Here is a 13,970-nt window from a genome sequence, read left to right on the forward strand (position 1 = left end):
AGAGCCCATCCTAGTAGAACAAAGGGCCACATGTACAAAGCATTTTTTTTAGTTGCAAATGGGCTGATTCACAGAAAATGTTTTTTGGGATGTACAAAGCCCAAATGGTGATTCAGTTACTTGCTACCAAAACAGAATTTGGATTTTGCGTTTTGGTTTCAGGAAGGGACGTGTTCAGGATGGTCCTTCGAAATACCGAATCTGCATGGTATGTATGACTGATTTGCAGTCGTGAAAGTGGTTGCAAAACAATTGTAGTTAACACCAATTTCAAATTGATGTAAACCTATTCGTAAGGGACCCCTTTCCCTTTGTAAATGGTAGTGAAAATATTTTTTCAGAGCAGGCAGAGGTCACACTGACCCTTTTACATTTTTGTTTGAAAGGCATTCTGTTTTCCTTGAAAGGAAAACAGACTGAATTTTTTTTTTTAAACTGCTCTATTTAAAAAAGCTGTCATGGACATGGTGGTCTTCTGTCCCCAGCAGGTCACCATTCCCAATGGGGTCGCATATTGTGACTTATGTCATGAATAATGATGAGATAGGTCATTTGCAACTCCATTGAGAATCGCAAACAGTATACTTAACACCGTTATACATTTTGTTTTGCAACTCGCAATTTGCGATTCCCAAACTGATCGCAAATTGCAAGTCGCAAAACAAAATGTCATACATCTGGCCTGAAATTTTTCTGGGCTCTTGGGCCCATATAGTCTCTCTTCTGTTTTCTTCTTCCGTGTTCCTGGACTGAGTTGGGCCTTCCCACATGCTGTGAATTCCACAGCGTGGAACCAGTGTGCATGGAATGTGTCTTTCCCCCGCAGATGTGCAGCTGTTAAAGGTTTGGAACCATTACCTCTGAGTGGGCCAATGACATGGTGTCAGTAGTGATTATTTAGAGGTGTTGCTATGCACACCCTAAGTGGCTAGGGTATGCCCAGACATGAGACCCTTGCTTGCTGCACCGCTGGATTCAAGCTAGCCTGACTGATGAGGGGTGATACTACAAAACTGGTCCCAGAATGCTTGTTTTGAGTCCAGGGAGGACCTGGTTTGGCAGTTTGGGCTGGGCTGTTCCCATGGGGAGCAGGGTCAAGACTGATTTGCATATGGCCGGGTTCAAACTGGGGTGTCATGGTGAGCAAAATAACAACAGACTAAACCCAGATCGGTGACCGGGAATGAATGTTTGAAGTTTCCACACTCTGTCCCTCATTTTATTTTTGTGATGTTGCAGTAGTGATGCAGCCATGCAGTTGAGTCGCTGGTACACAATGGGTAAAGTGAAGCAGGTGTCTATACTGGTTTTAGTCCAGCCATACAATCAGACACTCTTGAGATAAGTGCCTTTGGCAGCAAAGGCAGTGCTAAAATGAAAAGGAAGGTTGTTCTTGCATTTCTCCACTCCACGGCGGCCATAAAAGGATGCGCACCCCGCAGGACGCACTTGTTGTTGACTCTGTTGCCAGGGGAACGGATCTCCCCTTCCGGCATTTCTCCACTCCACAGCGGCCATAAAAGGACGCAACCACCCGTGGGGCCCGTCTTCGCCCGTCATCACCCTATTGAGGCCGGGCCGGGCCTAGTCTCTTTCCAGGAGACTCGACAACAAGTAAGATCAGTACTTTATTATATATTGGGTCGCCACTTTTTCACTATTAAACCATGGGGAAAAGGAAGGCTGTTGATCTGCCAGCATCTTTGAATGACACCAAAAAACTGAAAAAGCGTCCCAGGAAATCAGCCAATAAGGTCCTAGGATGTGGCCCCAAATCCTTCGAGGAGATAGACCTGTTATTTGAGGAGGTGGAGGCTATGTTGAACAGTGAAATGGATATTAATGGAGCCCTGTCCCCCAAGAAGGCCCTGCCGCAACCTAAAAGGATCCAAGAGTTCTTTAACAAGAAGAAGAAGGCCCAAACTACTGACTCTGTTATTCAGATTGAAAAAGCAGGGAACTTGCCTAATACTAGTGTCACTAACCCCCCACCTAGTCAGGGGATATCTCAAGTAGAGGAAGTAGAAAGTATACCCCTTCCACTTAGCCCCGAGATAAGGCTGGTTCCCAACCTACCATGGAGAAATCGATTTGGGCCTTTGGCTGAGGAGGGCGATTGTACTAGGAACCATGAAAACTCTAAGGCTGAGCTGGATATTGAGGATGCCATCTCCCTGCCAATTCCTACTCCTACTATTCTTTCTGAGCCACCCGTTAGTGAAGTTAATCTGTCTTCTATTCTGCAAAGAATCGATGAAGTTAGGAACCTGGTACTGCAGCTAGCAAAATTTCTTCAGGGGAAAATGGTAACTCCATCGAGTTGTAAATGCCAAGTGGTAGAAGTGGCTCAAAAAGGAGGAACTTTGGCGGTTGGACCAATTCCACCGACCTCAACTGCACATGGGGGACCAGCCATTCATTCTCAAAGCAATGGGATATACATAGGTGATACAGAGGCCATTCAAACTCCCTTTGCGAATAACTCTACCAATGAGTGCTCGGGTATTAATAACATTCCAGTGGACGGGGTCCCCATGGTGACTTTCACCGTCACTTTTGGCAGTCCCTTTGTTTCTCTGAGTAGCCAGACACCTGGAAGGTGTAATACTATTGCTAACACACTAGCTAAGAGTGATCGTACCTCCCTCAATGTTAGTAGGCCTTTTGTACCTCCCCCTACATGTGACCAAAATCGCGCTACTTCCTTATATAGAGTCTATAGTGACACAGCTATTTCAACCAAAAGTTTAGGTTCCAAGAGTAGGAACAATACCCTCTTTCTGACTAATGTCCCGAAGTTGTTGTCAGGGTCCGTCGAGAATCATGATTCCCGGATCAACAAGGTTACCCACTGGCTACGCTTCCGACGGAACTGCCTTTCGGTTATACGCTCGGACATCTCTAAAGTTAAGAGATGGAGCCCCTTGGGGTCAAACTATGATGTAATTTCAATTGAGTTCTTTAACAAGATCTTGGTGGACCAACTTATTGCCTTTGATGAACGAACATATCAGCACAGGGGGCAAAAAGGGGGAGGTATTTCCTTAGTGTCAGAATTAGACGATGTAAGTCTGGCCCCTGTGTATGGGCAGTTGGCTCACATCAATAGGAGGGATCCCCTGAAACCAGCTGAATCTATGCAGGCCAAATTTGTATGACTATCCCCAAGACAGTTAGCACTCCGTAGGGACAGACCAGAGGAACCACAAATGAATAGACTTGATGGACCCACCATGAACGAGTTGACTCAGAGGATGTTTACCCCCAACTCCATGGTACTGAGTCAGACAATAATGACTTGGAACTTAGCTGGCCTCGCCAGGAAATTGGATGATACAGATTGGCTTACGTATATAAAGACTCAAGATGTGTGTCTTTTCCAAGAAACTTGGGCCAAGGATAGAACCAATATAGACGGGCTTCTTTCGTTTAATATACCTGCCCAGCCTTCAGAAAAAGTGACAGGTCATGCAAAAGGGGGCTTTTAATTCTTTTAAACACAAAATTGCAATGTGATTACAAGATTTTAAAAATTTTTTGTGTTGATTTGATGGGCTTGCAAATTTCCTTTAAACAGAGTTTTAATGTAATTCTTATTAATGTCTATGCGTGATCCGTTCGCGAGGATCAGAGTCTCAGACCCTAACCTTGCTCTCTGATTTTTTAGATACTTTACAAACTAAATTTTACTTAATTGTGGCTGGTGATGTAAATTGTACCTTTGAACCTTCTGCGTTGCTCAGTGGCCTAACAGTGGAGGAGGACAAACTATGGGGGATCGCACAATTGGATAGCAATCCCTGTGCCCACGTTCACGAGTGGCTGTCCAGTTGGCCTCCCTATGTTTAAAGTATGGCCTTAGGGCCTGCAATGGTCGTACACCCTCTGACATAAATCTCGCTCCAACATTCAAACGAGGCACAACGACAAGTGTTATTGATTATTTTTTAGTGGATGTCCGACTATGGCCCCTGTTGAGAGACATGAGGGTGGACTTGAGATGCGAGAGTGATCACTTCCCTCTGTTACTTTCCCTTTCGGGGAATGCATTTGGTAGAACTTTGAACTCACAATCTACATTGGTTCCCCTTCCCACTTTAAATAACTCATATACGAAGGTTGGGTGGCCAAAGGTGATGTCGAACCCCTATCTGTTACGTGAGATTTATCAAACACTTTTAGATAAATTGGAAATTTATGAAGACCTTGATTCTATGGATATCCCACTTCTCTGCATACAGGAAACCATGACTGTTAAGTTGCAAAGTATTTTTTACAAAAATAATGGGGTGAGATCGCAAGGTGGAGTACCATCAAACAATAGATGGTTCGACGAATCATGTTCCAGGGCCAAATCTGGGCTAAAAAAAGCTATTATAAATGTGCCCTTGGGGGTAATTCAACAAGCTAGACGTACCTACAAGGAGACTACCTTACGAGCAATGAAATCTTGGGAAGACCCCATTTGGCCGAAGTTGTTGGATGCCATGAAATCCAACAACAATTCATTTTTTTGGAAATTGTTGACCCAACGAGAGAGAGGGGGCAGATCTAGCCTAAGGAATCACCTCCAACCCGAATGTTGGGTGGAACATTTCTCTTGCCTCTATGACAAAATTGATACTCCTGTGGCCTTTGACACACACTCCATGTTAATTTTGAACTCTGCCAATGCCCCCATAGACGGGAACCTGCATGATACCGAGGACCATATCAGTTTTTCCCTAAAACTTGGCAAAGCTCCATGACCAGATAAGATCCCAAGTGACCTCCTTGGATCAGAGCCAGCTATATGGACCTGGTACATTAATCTACTTTCAAACAAAATCACCGAAGGAGGACAGATTCTCACTACATGGAAGGGTGCTGAAATTATTCCCATCTACAAAAAGGGCAATGCGAACCTTCCATCAAACTATAGACCGATTAGTCTTATAGATAATCTGCAAAAAATCTTCGCCAAACAACTTCTAGGCAGATTATCGAGTTGGATCATGGAACATCAGATTCTCTCTCCCCTTTAGGCGGGGTTTCGACCTAGAATTAGTACGGTGGATCAGGTTTTTAGACTGGCCTTGCTATACTGTAAATATGTAGTTTTGGCAAAGCAACCCTTATATGTTGTCTTCGTTGACTTGCGATCTGCTTTCGATTTGGTCCCAAGAGAGAAGCTGTGGGAAGTGCTACATAGAATAGGGACCCCAGCTAGTATAATTCAATTATTGGAACGAATGCATGTAGATACATATGCACAAGTGAGATGGGGCAATAAAGGCGAGTTGACTGATAAATTCCCCATAAATAGGGCCGTCCGGCTGGGATGTGTGTTAGCTCCGCTCCTGTCTTCTCTTTTTATCAATGATGTGGTTCAGGTATTAAAGGCATGTCAGAATGATGCTCCCTCTCTAGATGCCCAGAAACTCCCCATCCTCCTCTTTGCAGATGACTCACTACTCACCTCAAAGACTCCTATGGGGTTACAAATCCTTGTTGATAGATTCAATCTATTTTGTCTGAACTACGGTCTGGAGTTGAATTTTAAGAAAACTAAACTAATGGTATTCCACTCTGGGCCACGAAGAAATGTACCATTAGTTTAGATGGCGATCTTCTGGATAAGGTTAGTTCTATCGATTATCTGGGTGTGAGGCTCACAGGTGCATTACATTGGGAAGAACAGGTTAGCAAAAGCGCTGGACTCCTGCAACATAGTGCAACATCTATATTGCGCTTTTATAGGAGCACGACTACCAAAGCTGTATCTCCAGCAATCAAGATCTATGTGGCCAAGGCACAGGGAGCTGCTGTCTATGGCGCGGAGATATGGGCCTTTTCTAACAGCAACAGGATACGCTTACGTATATAAAGACTCAAGATGTGTGTCTTTTCCAAGAAACTTGGGCCAAGGATAGAACCAATATAGACGGGCTTCTTTCGTTTAATATACCTGCCCAGCCTTCAGAAAAAGTGACAGGTCATGCAAAAGGGGGCTTTTAATTCTTTTAAACACAAAATTGCAATGTGATTACAAGATTTTAAAATTTTATTGTGTTGATTTGATGGGCTTGCAAATTTCCTTTAAACAGAGTTTTAATGTAATTCTTATTAATGTCTATGCGTGATCCGTTCGCGAGGATCAGAGTCTCAGACCCTAACCTTGCTCTCTGATTTTTTAGATACTTTACAAACTAAATTTTACTTAATTGTGGCTGGTGATGTAAATTGTACCTTTGAACCTTCTGCGTTGCTCAGTGGCCTAACAGTGGAGGAGGACAAACTATGGGGGATCGCACAATTGGATAGCAATCCCTGTGCCCACGTTCACGAGTGGCTGTCCAGTTGGCCTCCCTATGTTTAAAGTATGGCCTTAGGGCCTGCAATGGTCGTACACCCTCTGACATAAATCTCGCTCCAACATTCAAACGAGGCACAACGACAAGTGTTATTGATTATTTTTTAGTGGATGTCCGACTATGGCCCCTGTTGAGAGACATGAGGGTGGACTTGAGATGCGAGAGTGATCACTTCCCTCTGTTACTTTCCCTTTCGGGGAATGCATTTGGTAGAACTTTGAACTCACAATCTACATTGGTTCCCCTTCCCACTTTAAATAACTCATATACGAAGGTTGGGTGGCCAAAGGTGATGTCGAACCCCTATCTGTTACGTGAGATTTATCAAACACTTTTAGATAAATTGGAAATTTATGAAGACCTTGATTCTATGGATATCCCACTTCTCTGCATACAGGAAACCATGACTGTTAAGTTGCAAAGTATTTTTTACAAAAATAATGGGGTGAGATCGCAAGGTGGAGTACCATCAAACAATAGATGGTTCGACGAATCATGTTCCAGGGCCAAATCTGGGCTAAAAAAAGCTATTATAAATGTGCCCTTGGGGGTAATTCAACAAGCTAGACGTACCTACAAGGAGACTACCTTACGAGCAATGAAATCTTGGGAAGACCCCATTTGGCCGAAGTTGTTGGATGCCATGAAATCCAACAACAATTCATTTTTTTGGAAATTGTTGACCCAACGAGAGAGAGGGGGCAGATCTAGCCTAAGGAATCACCTCCAACCCGAATGTTGGGTGGAACATTTCTCTTGCCTCTATGACAAAATTGATACTCCTGTGGCCTTTGACACACACTCCATGTTAATTTTGAACTCTGCCAATGCCCCCATAGACGGGAACCTGCATGATACCGAGGACCATATCAGTTTTTCCCTAAAACTTGGCAAAGCTCCATGACCAGATAAGATCCCAAGTGACCTCCTTGGATCAGAGCCAGCTATATGGACCTGGTACATTAATCTACTTTCAAACAAAATCACCGAAGGAGGACAGATTCTCACTACATGGAAGGGTGATGAAATTATTCCCATCTACAAAAAGGGCAATGCGAACCTTCCATCAAACTATAGACCGATTAGTCTTATAGATAATCTGCAAAAAATCTTCGCCAAACAACTTCTAGGCAGATTATCGAGTTGGATCATGGAACATCAGATTCTCTCTCCCCTTTAGGCGGGGTTTCGACCTAGAATTAGTACAGTGGATCAGGTTTTTAGACTGGCCTTGCTATACTGTAAATATGTAGTTTTGGCAAAGCAACCCTTATATGTTGTCTTCGTTGACTTGCGATCTGCTTTCGATTTGGTCCCAAGAGAGAAGCTGTGGGAAGTGCTACATAGAATAGGGACCCCAGCTAGTATAATTCAATTATTGGAACGAATGCATGTAGATACATATGCACAAGTGAGATGGGGCAATAAAGGCGAGTTGACTGATAAATTCCCCATAAATAGGGCCGTCCGGCTGGGATGTGTGTTAGCTCCGCTCCTGTCTTCTCTTTTTATCAATGATGTGGTTCAGGTATTAAAGGCATGTCAGAATGATGCTCCCTCTCTAGATGCCCAGAAACTCCCCATCCTCCTCTTTGCAGATGACTCACTACTCACCTCAAAGACTCCTATGGGGTTACAAATCCTTGTTGATAGATTCAATCTATTTTGTCTGAACTACGGTCTGGAGTTGAATTTTAAGAAAACTAAACTAATGGTATTCCACTCTGGGCCACGAAGAAATGTACCATTAGTTTAGATGGCGATCTTCTGGATAAGGTTAGTTCTATCGATTATCTGGGTGTGAGGCTCACAGGTGCATTACATTGGGAAGAACAGGTTAGCAAAAGCGCTGGACTCCTGCAACATAGTGCAACATCTATATTGCGCTTTTATAGGAGCACGACTACCAAAGCTGTATCTCCAGCAATCAAGATCTATGTGGCCAAGGCACAGGGAGCTGCTGTCTATGGCGCGGAGATATGGGCCTTTTCTAACAGCAACAGGATAACTACTGGTGAGAACAATTTTGCGAGGTCCTTATGCGCGTGCCCTCCCAGCACCCCATTGATCCCATTGTTTTTAGATCTGGCATTAAAACGGATAGCTGACTTAATTATTTTAAGACCTTTGTTATATTGGTTAAGGCTATGGATTGTTCCTGAATTGGTTGTATATAAGAATTCACTCCTAGAACTGTTAAAATGCCCAAATTCTACTTCTAATCCATGGGTTAAGCATGTATCTAGCTGGTTCCGTACCTTGGGCTTAGGAGACTTCTGGGAGAACCCACACAAACTTGAGAAATCCCATGCAAAAGTTTTGAAGTATGTCTATAGGTCCTATGTACGAAACAACTATATTAGCTGTAAATCACATGGCCGCTTAACCAATCTTTTCATTGACTTCAAATGGTATCCACATTTTGATCCATACTTAGATATAATACCCGATTTACTAGGCAAAGGATTATACGCTAGATTTCGTTTTGGAACATTGCCATTGATGACCTTGACAAGCAGATGGGGACCAAATGCCACATCCGATATTTGCCCTGGGTGTGGTAACACCCCAGAAACAGTCGAACACTTTGGGGGTCATTACAACATTGGCGGTATAGGGCGCATACCGCCGTGCAGAAGACCGCCAATACACCGCCGCGGCCGCGGTAGACCGCCACAGCTATTATGACACACATCATGGAATCTGCCGAAATTCAGACACCCACACAATACCGCCACACCAAAGGTCAGCGATAAACTGGCAGAAACACATCCTCCACCTCCACACCAACAGAAACACGCCCATGCTATTACGACCCACGAATCCACGCGGCGGTCTTTCAACCGTGGTATTCCATTGGCGGTACACAACGCCACGCTCAAAATACACACACATCTACAAAACACCGCCACATTGGACATTTCGAAATACACACACCTGATACATATACCAACAACACTCCCACACACCCAACACAATATAAAACACACACCCACATCACCCACAAACCCCTACAACCAGAAATTCTGAGAGAAGGCCAGAGAGACAGCACAGCTATTGACAACCCCATCACACAGAGGCACACAACACCATCACCCACACTACATCTACACACAAAACACCACATACCACTACATTCACCACACTCATCACCACATGCACCACCCCACACATCACACACACCACCCCATGTCACGCCAAAGACACCCCCGCTTCTCCGAGGAGGAGCTCAGGGTCATGGTGGAGGAAATCGTACAGGTAGAGCCACAGCTATTTGGCTCACAGGTACAGCACACATCAATAGCCAGGAAGATGGAGCTATGGCGCAGAATAGTCGACAGGGTGAATGCCGTGGGACAGCACCCAAGAAATAGGGAGGACATCAGGAAGAGGTGGAACGACCTACGGGGAAAGGTGCGTTCCACAGTCCCCAGGCACAACATCGCAGTGCAGCGAACCGGCGGCAGACCCCCACCTCCTCCCCCACAACTAACAACATGGGATGAGCAAGTCCTGACCATCGTGCATCCTGAGGGCCTCGGAGGAGTCGGTGGAGGATGGGACACTGGTAAGTCAAATCTTAACTATCACATCCCCCACCCTACCTGCATGCTATCACACCCCCCCACCCTCACACCCTCCCCTATCACCCCAAATCCTCACTAATCTACCCATGACACCAACCACCCATCCCAACACCAAGCCCTGCATGACAAAACTAAGCATGGGCACCCCTCACTAAAGCATGCCCACTGCACATACCCAGTACACCCCCACAACCATCATCACACAAGCCCCAACACAGGAATGCCTGCACTGGGGTACACAAACACCCACTCATTGCACACCATTACACACACACATGCAATAATCATGTTCTTATACCCCTGCAGGAACCCGAAGACCGTCACCACACCAGAGGGTCCAGGCAACACCACTCCACCCCCAGAAGAGGCCCACAGTGACGACAGCAGCTCTGCCCCACTGGATCCTGATGACCAGCCCGGACCATCGTGGGCCTCAGGACAGTCGTTTCCCCTTGCCCAACCACAGCCCAACATAGAGCTGCCACCCTCTGGTAACACCAGCACAGCACCCACCCAGCGGGCCCAAACCTCCCTACCCAGGACAGGTCAATCAGCGGTGTGTCCACCACTACAGGGCACCCAGGCTAACCCACCACTCCAACAACAACAGGGACCTGGGGGCAGTGGTAGTGGGCACACGGTCCAGGGGACGGAGGCACAGGAACACAGGGGAACTGGCAGGGCTGCTGTGCCACAGAGGGAGGACAGGCCAAGGGAACCAACTCTCCACGTGGCCCTCTCTTCCATCATGGGAGCATACCACCACTCCCAGGAGACGATGGCCACGGTCCTGGACAAGTTGCAGGAGACCCTGCGTCTGCAGGACGAACTGTATTTGGGGTTCAGGGAGGAGCTCAGGACCATCAGCTCCGCCCTGGGCACCATCGTAGGGGTGCTGACGGACATTCAAAAGACCCTGAGGGACACTGTGGGCCTCATTATGACCCTGGCGGTACAGAACCGCCAGGGTCAACGGGGGCGGGAGCACCGCCGACAGGCCGGCGGTGCTCCCTTGGGCATTCCGACCGCGGCGGTAACACCGCGGTCGGACCGGGACAACTGGCGGTCTCCCACCAGTTTCCCGCTGCCGAAATGAATCCTCCAAGGCGGCGCAGCATGCTGCGCCGCCTTGAGGATTCTGACACCCCCTACCGCCATCCTGTTCCTGGCGGTTCGCCCGCCAGGAACAGGATGGCGGTAGGGGGTGTCGCGGGGCCCCTGGGGGCCCCTGCAGTGCCCATGCCAATGGCATGGGCACTGCAGGGGCCCCCGTAAGAGGGCCCCGCTAGTATTTCACTGTCTGCATAGCAGACAGTGAAATACGCGACGAGTGCAGTAGCACCCGTCGCACCTTCCCACTCCGCCGGCTCGATTACGAGCCGGCTTCATCGTGGGAAGGTTGTTTTCCCCTGGGCTGGCGGGCGGCCTTTTGGCGGCCGCCCGCCAGCCCAGGGGAAAACTTGGAATACCCTCCGCGGTCTCTGGACCGCGGAGCGGTATTTTGGAGGGGGGAAGTCTGGCGGGCGGCCTCCGCCGCCCGCCAGACTTAGAATGAGGGCCTGTGTCACTCCAAGGGGCCCCTGACATTAGCCAGGATGATGAACTGCCCACCACCTCCGCTAGCGCTAGTGGACAGGACCCCCTGCCACAGGACCAACACACCAGCACCCCACCCCCTGCAGACGGACAACCACCACGCAAGCGGGCCCTGAGATCCAGGAACAGGACAGAGCAAGATGGCAAGACCACCACCAGGAAATGAGACCACCCTGATTGTCCCCCCACTGTCCCACTTTGTCACCCTGTCCAGATTGGAACTGCCCTAGCTCCACTTCCAATGCCCATATGGGCAGTGCACCTGTGAGACTAATAGACTGGACTCTGACATGGACATTCCTCCACCATCACCCATCCCCATTTTACAACCTTCCTTGATTTTTTTGCACTTAAATAAACACCCTTGAAAGTCCAAAAAATCTGGAGTCAGTCTATGATTTGGAACTTTGTATTATCAATTACAGTGTCATAATGGGTTACCCATTGTAAGGCTAACATACCAATGTCACACATCACAAGCCCTTCAAGGATGCAAGCAGTTGACACGTAGGTTACCACACCTGTGAAACTGAAATGGAAGGGTACAACTCAATTAACAAATAGTGAGTGAAATGTAGGTACAGGATAGAGGTAGACGTGTGAAAGTTAATGTAATGTTAAACCAGAAAATGTTCTCACCTGTGTGTCACTGGAAATATTGCTGTATGACTGACTCCCTGTTGTCGTTTTCTTCATCCTCAGCTTCATCCGCATCACTGTCCACTCGCTCCACAGGCTCCACAGCTGCCACAACACCGTCATCTGGATCATCCTCCTGCAGAAAAGGCACCTGGCGTCGCAATGCTAAATTATGGAGCATGGAGCAGGCGATGGTGATGTCGCACACCTTCTTCGGTGAGTAGAATAGAGATCCACCTGTCATATGGAGGCACCTGAACCTGGCCTTAAGAAGGCCGAAGGTGCGTTCGATAACCCTCCTAGTCCGCCCATGAGCATCATTGTACCGTTCCTCTGCCCTGGTCCTGGGATTCCTCACTGGGGTCAATAGCCAGGAAAGGTTGGGGTAACCAGAGTCCCCCAATAGCCATACACGGTGCCTCTGGAGTTAACCCATCATATCAGGGATGCTGCTATTCCGCAGGATGTAGGCGTCATGAACTGAGCCAGGGAACATTGTATTTATCTGCGAGATGTACTGGTCTGCCAAACAGACCATCTGGACATTCATCGAATGATAATTCTTCCTGTTCCTGTACACCTGTTCACTCCTGCGGGGGGGACCAGAGCTACATGGGTCCCATCAATAGCACCTATGACGTTCGGGATATGTCCAAGGGCATAGACGTCACCTTTCACTGTAGGCAAATCCTCCACCTCAGGGAAAATAATGTATCTCCTTACGTGTTTCAGCAGGGCAGACAACACTCTCGACAACACGTTGGAAAACATAGGCTGGAACATCCCTGATGCCATGGCCACTGTTGTCTGAAATGACCCACTTGCAAGGAAATGGAGCACTGACAGCACCTGCACGTCAGGGGGGATTCCAGTCGGATGGCGGATCGGTGACATCAGGTCTGGCTGCAACTGGGTACATAGTTCCTGGATTGTGGCACGGTCAAACCGGTAGGTGACGATGATATGTCTTTCTTCCATTGCCAAGAGGTCCACCAGTGGTCGGTACACCGGAGGATTCCGCCATCTTCTCATATGTCCCAGCTGACGGTGCCTAGGAAGGACAACAGCGAAGAATCAGTCACTATTCCTCCAGGTATGTACCCACAGTTACACACAAGACTACACCAGACAAAAAAGCCTTCCTGTATGTGTGTTGAGTATAGGCCTAGCTATGGTTGACGCAGTAGTAAATGAAGCCATGTGGGCCCCTGAAATGGCGGCTGCCTGACCTCTGAACTGGGACAATGGGATTGTGGAGTAACTGCGCTGGCGTTGCACACCGTCGCGGTAGGCGGTCGTAGACCGCGGCCTAATGCTGCATTGGTTAACATTGGACCCTATGGGTCCCAGGAGCCAATGAACAGGTGCGCCGGCGGTGATGATGCGCACCGCTGCAGACATCACCGCCATTTTCTATCGGTTCAATCACTAGATACCTGACCTTGGACAGGAGAGGACCTACACTGCTAGTGCTGCTGTGACCTCGGTCTGGAAGCGACTATGGCTTCTGCGTCTGGGGAATGCCTTCACTGCACAGGAGTTGGAGAAACTTGTGGATGGGGTCCTCCCCCAGTACACGCTACTCTACGGTCCTCCAGACCAACAGGTGAGTACACAGGGAGCACGTTGTATGGGCTAGGCCTGGGTGGAGAGGGCTGGGTGGAAGAGGGAAGGGGGCAGAGTACATAGATCAGTTATGAATGGGAATGAATAGGCCACATGGCCAGAGTAGGGAGGGGGCCACTCACATTGACGGTGCAGTTGGTAATGACTGTTCCTCTTTCCTTGTGTATGT

The sequence above is a fragment of the Pleurodeles waltl genome, chromosome 1_2, assembly GCF_031143425.1.
Source record: "Pleurodeles waltl isolate 20211129_DDA chromosome 1_2, aPleWal1.hap1.20221129, whole genome shotgun sequence".
Classification (NCBI taxonomy): domain Eukaryota; kingdom Metazoa; phylum Chordata; class Amphibia; order Caudata; family Salamandridae; genus Pleurodeles; species Pleurodeles waltl.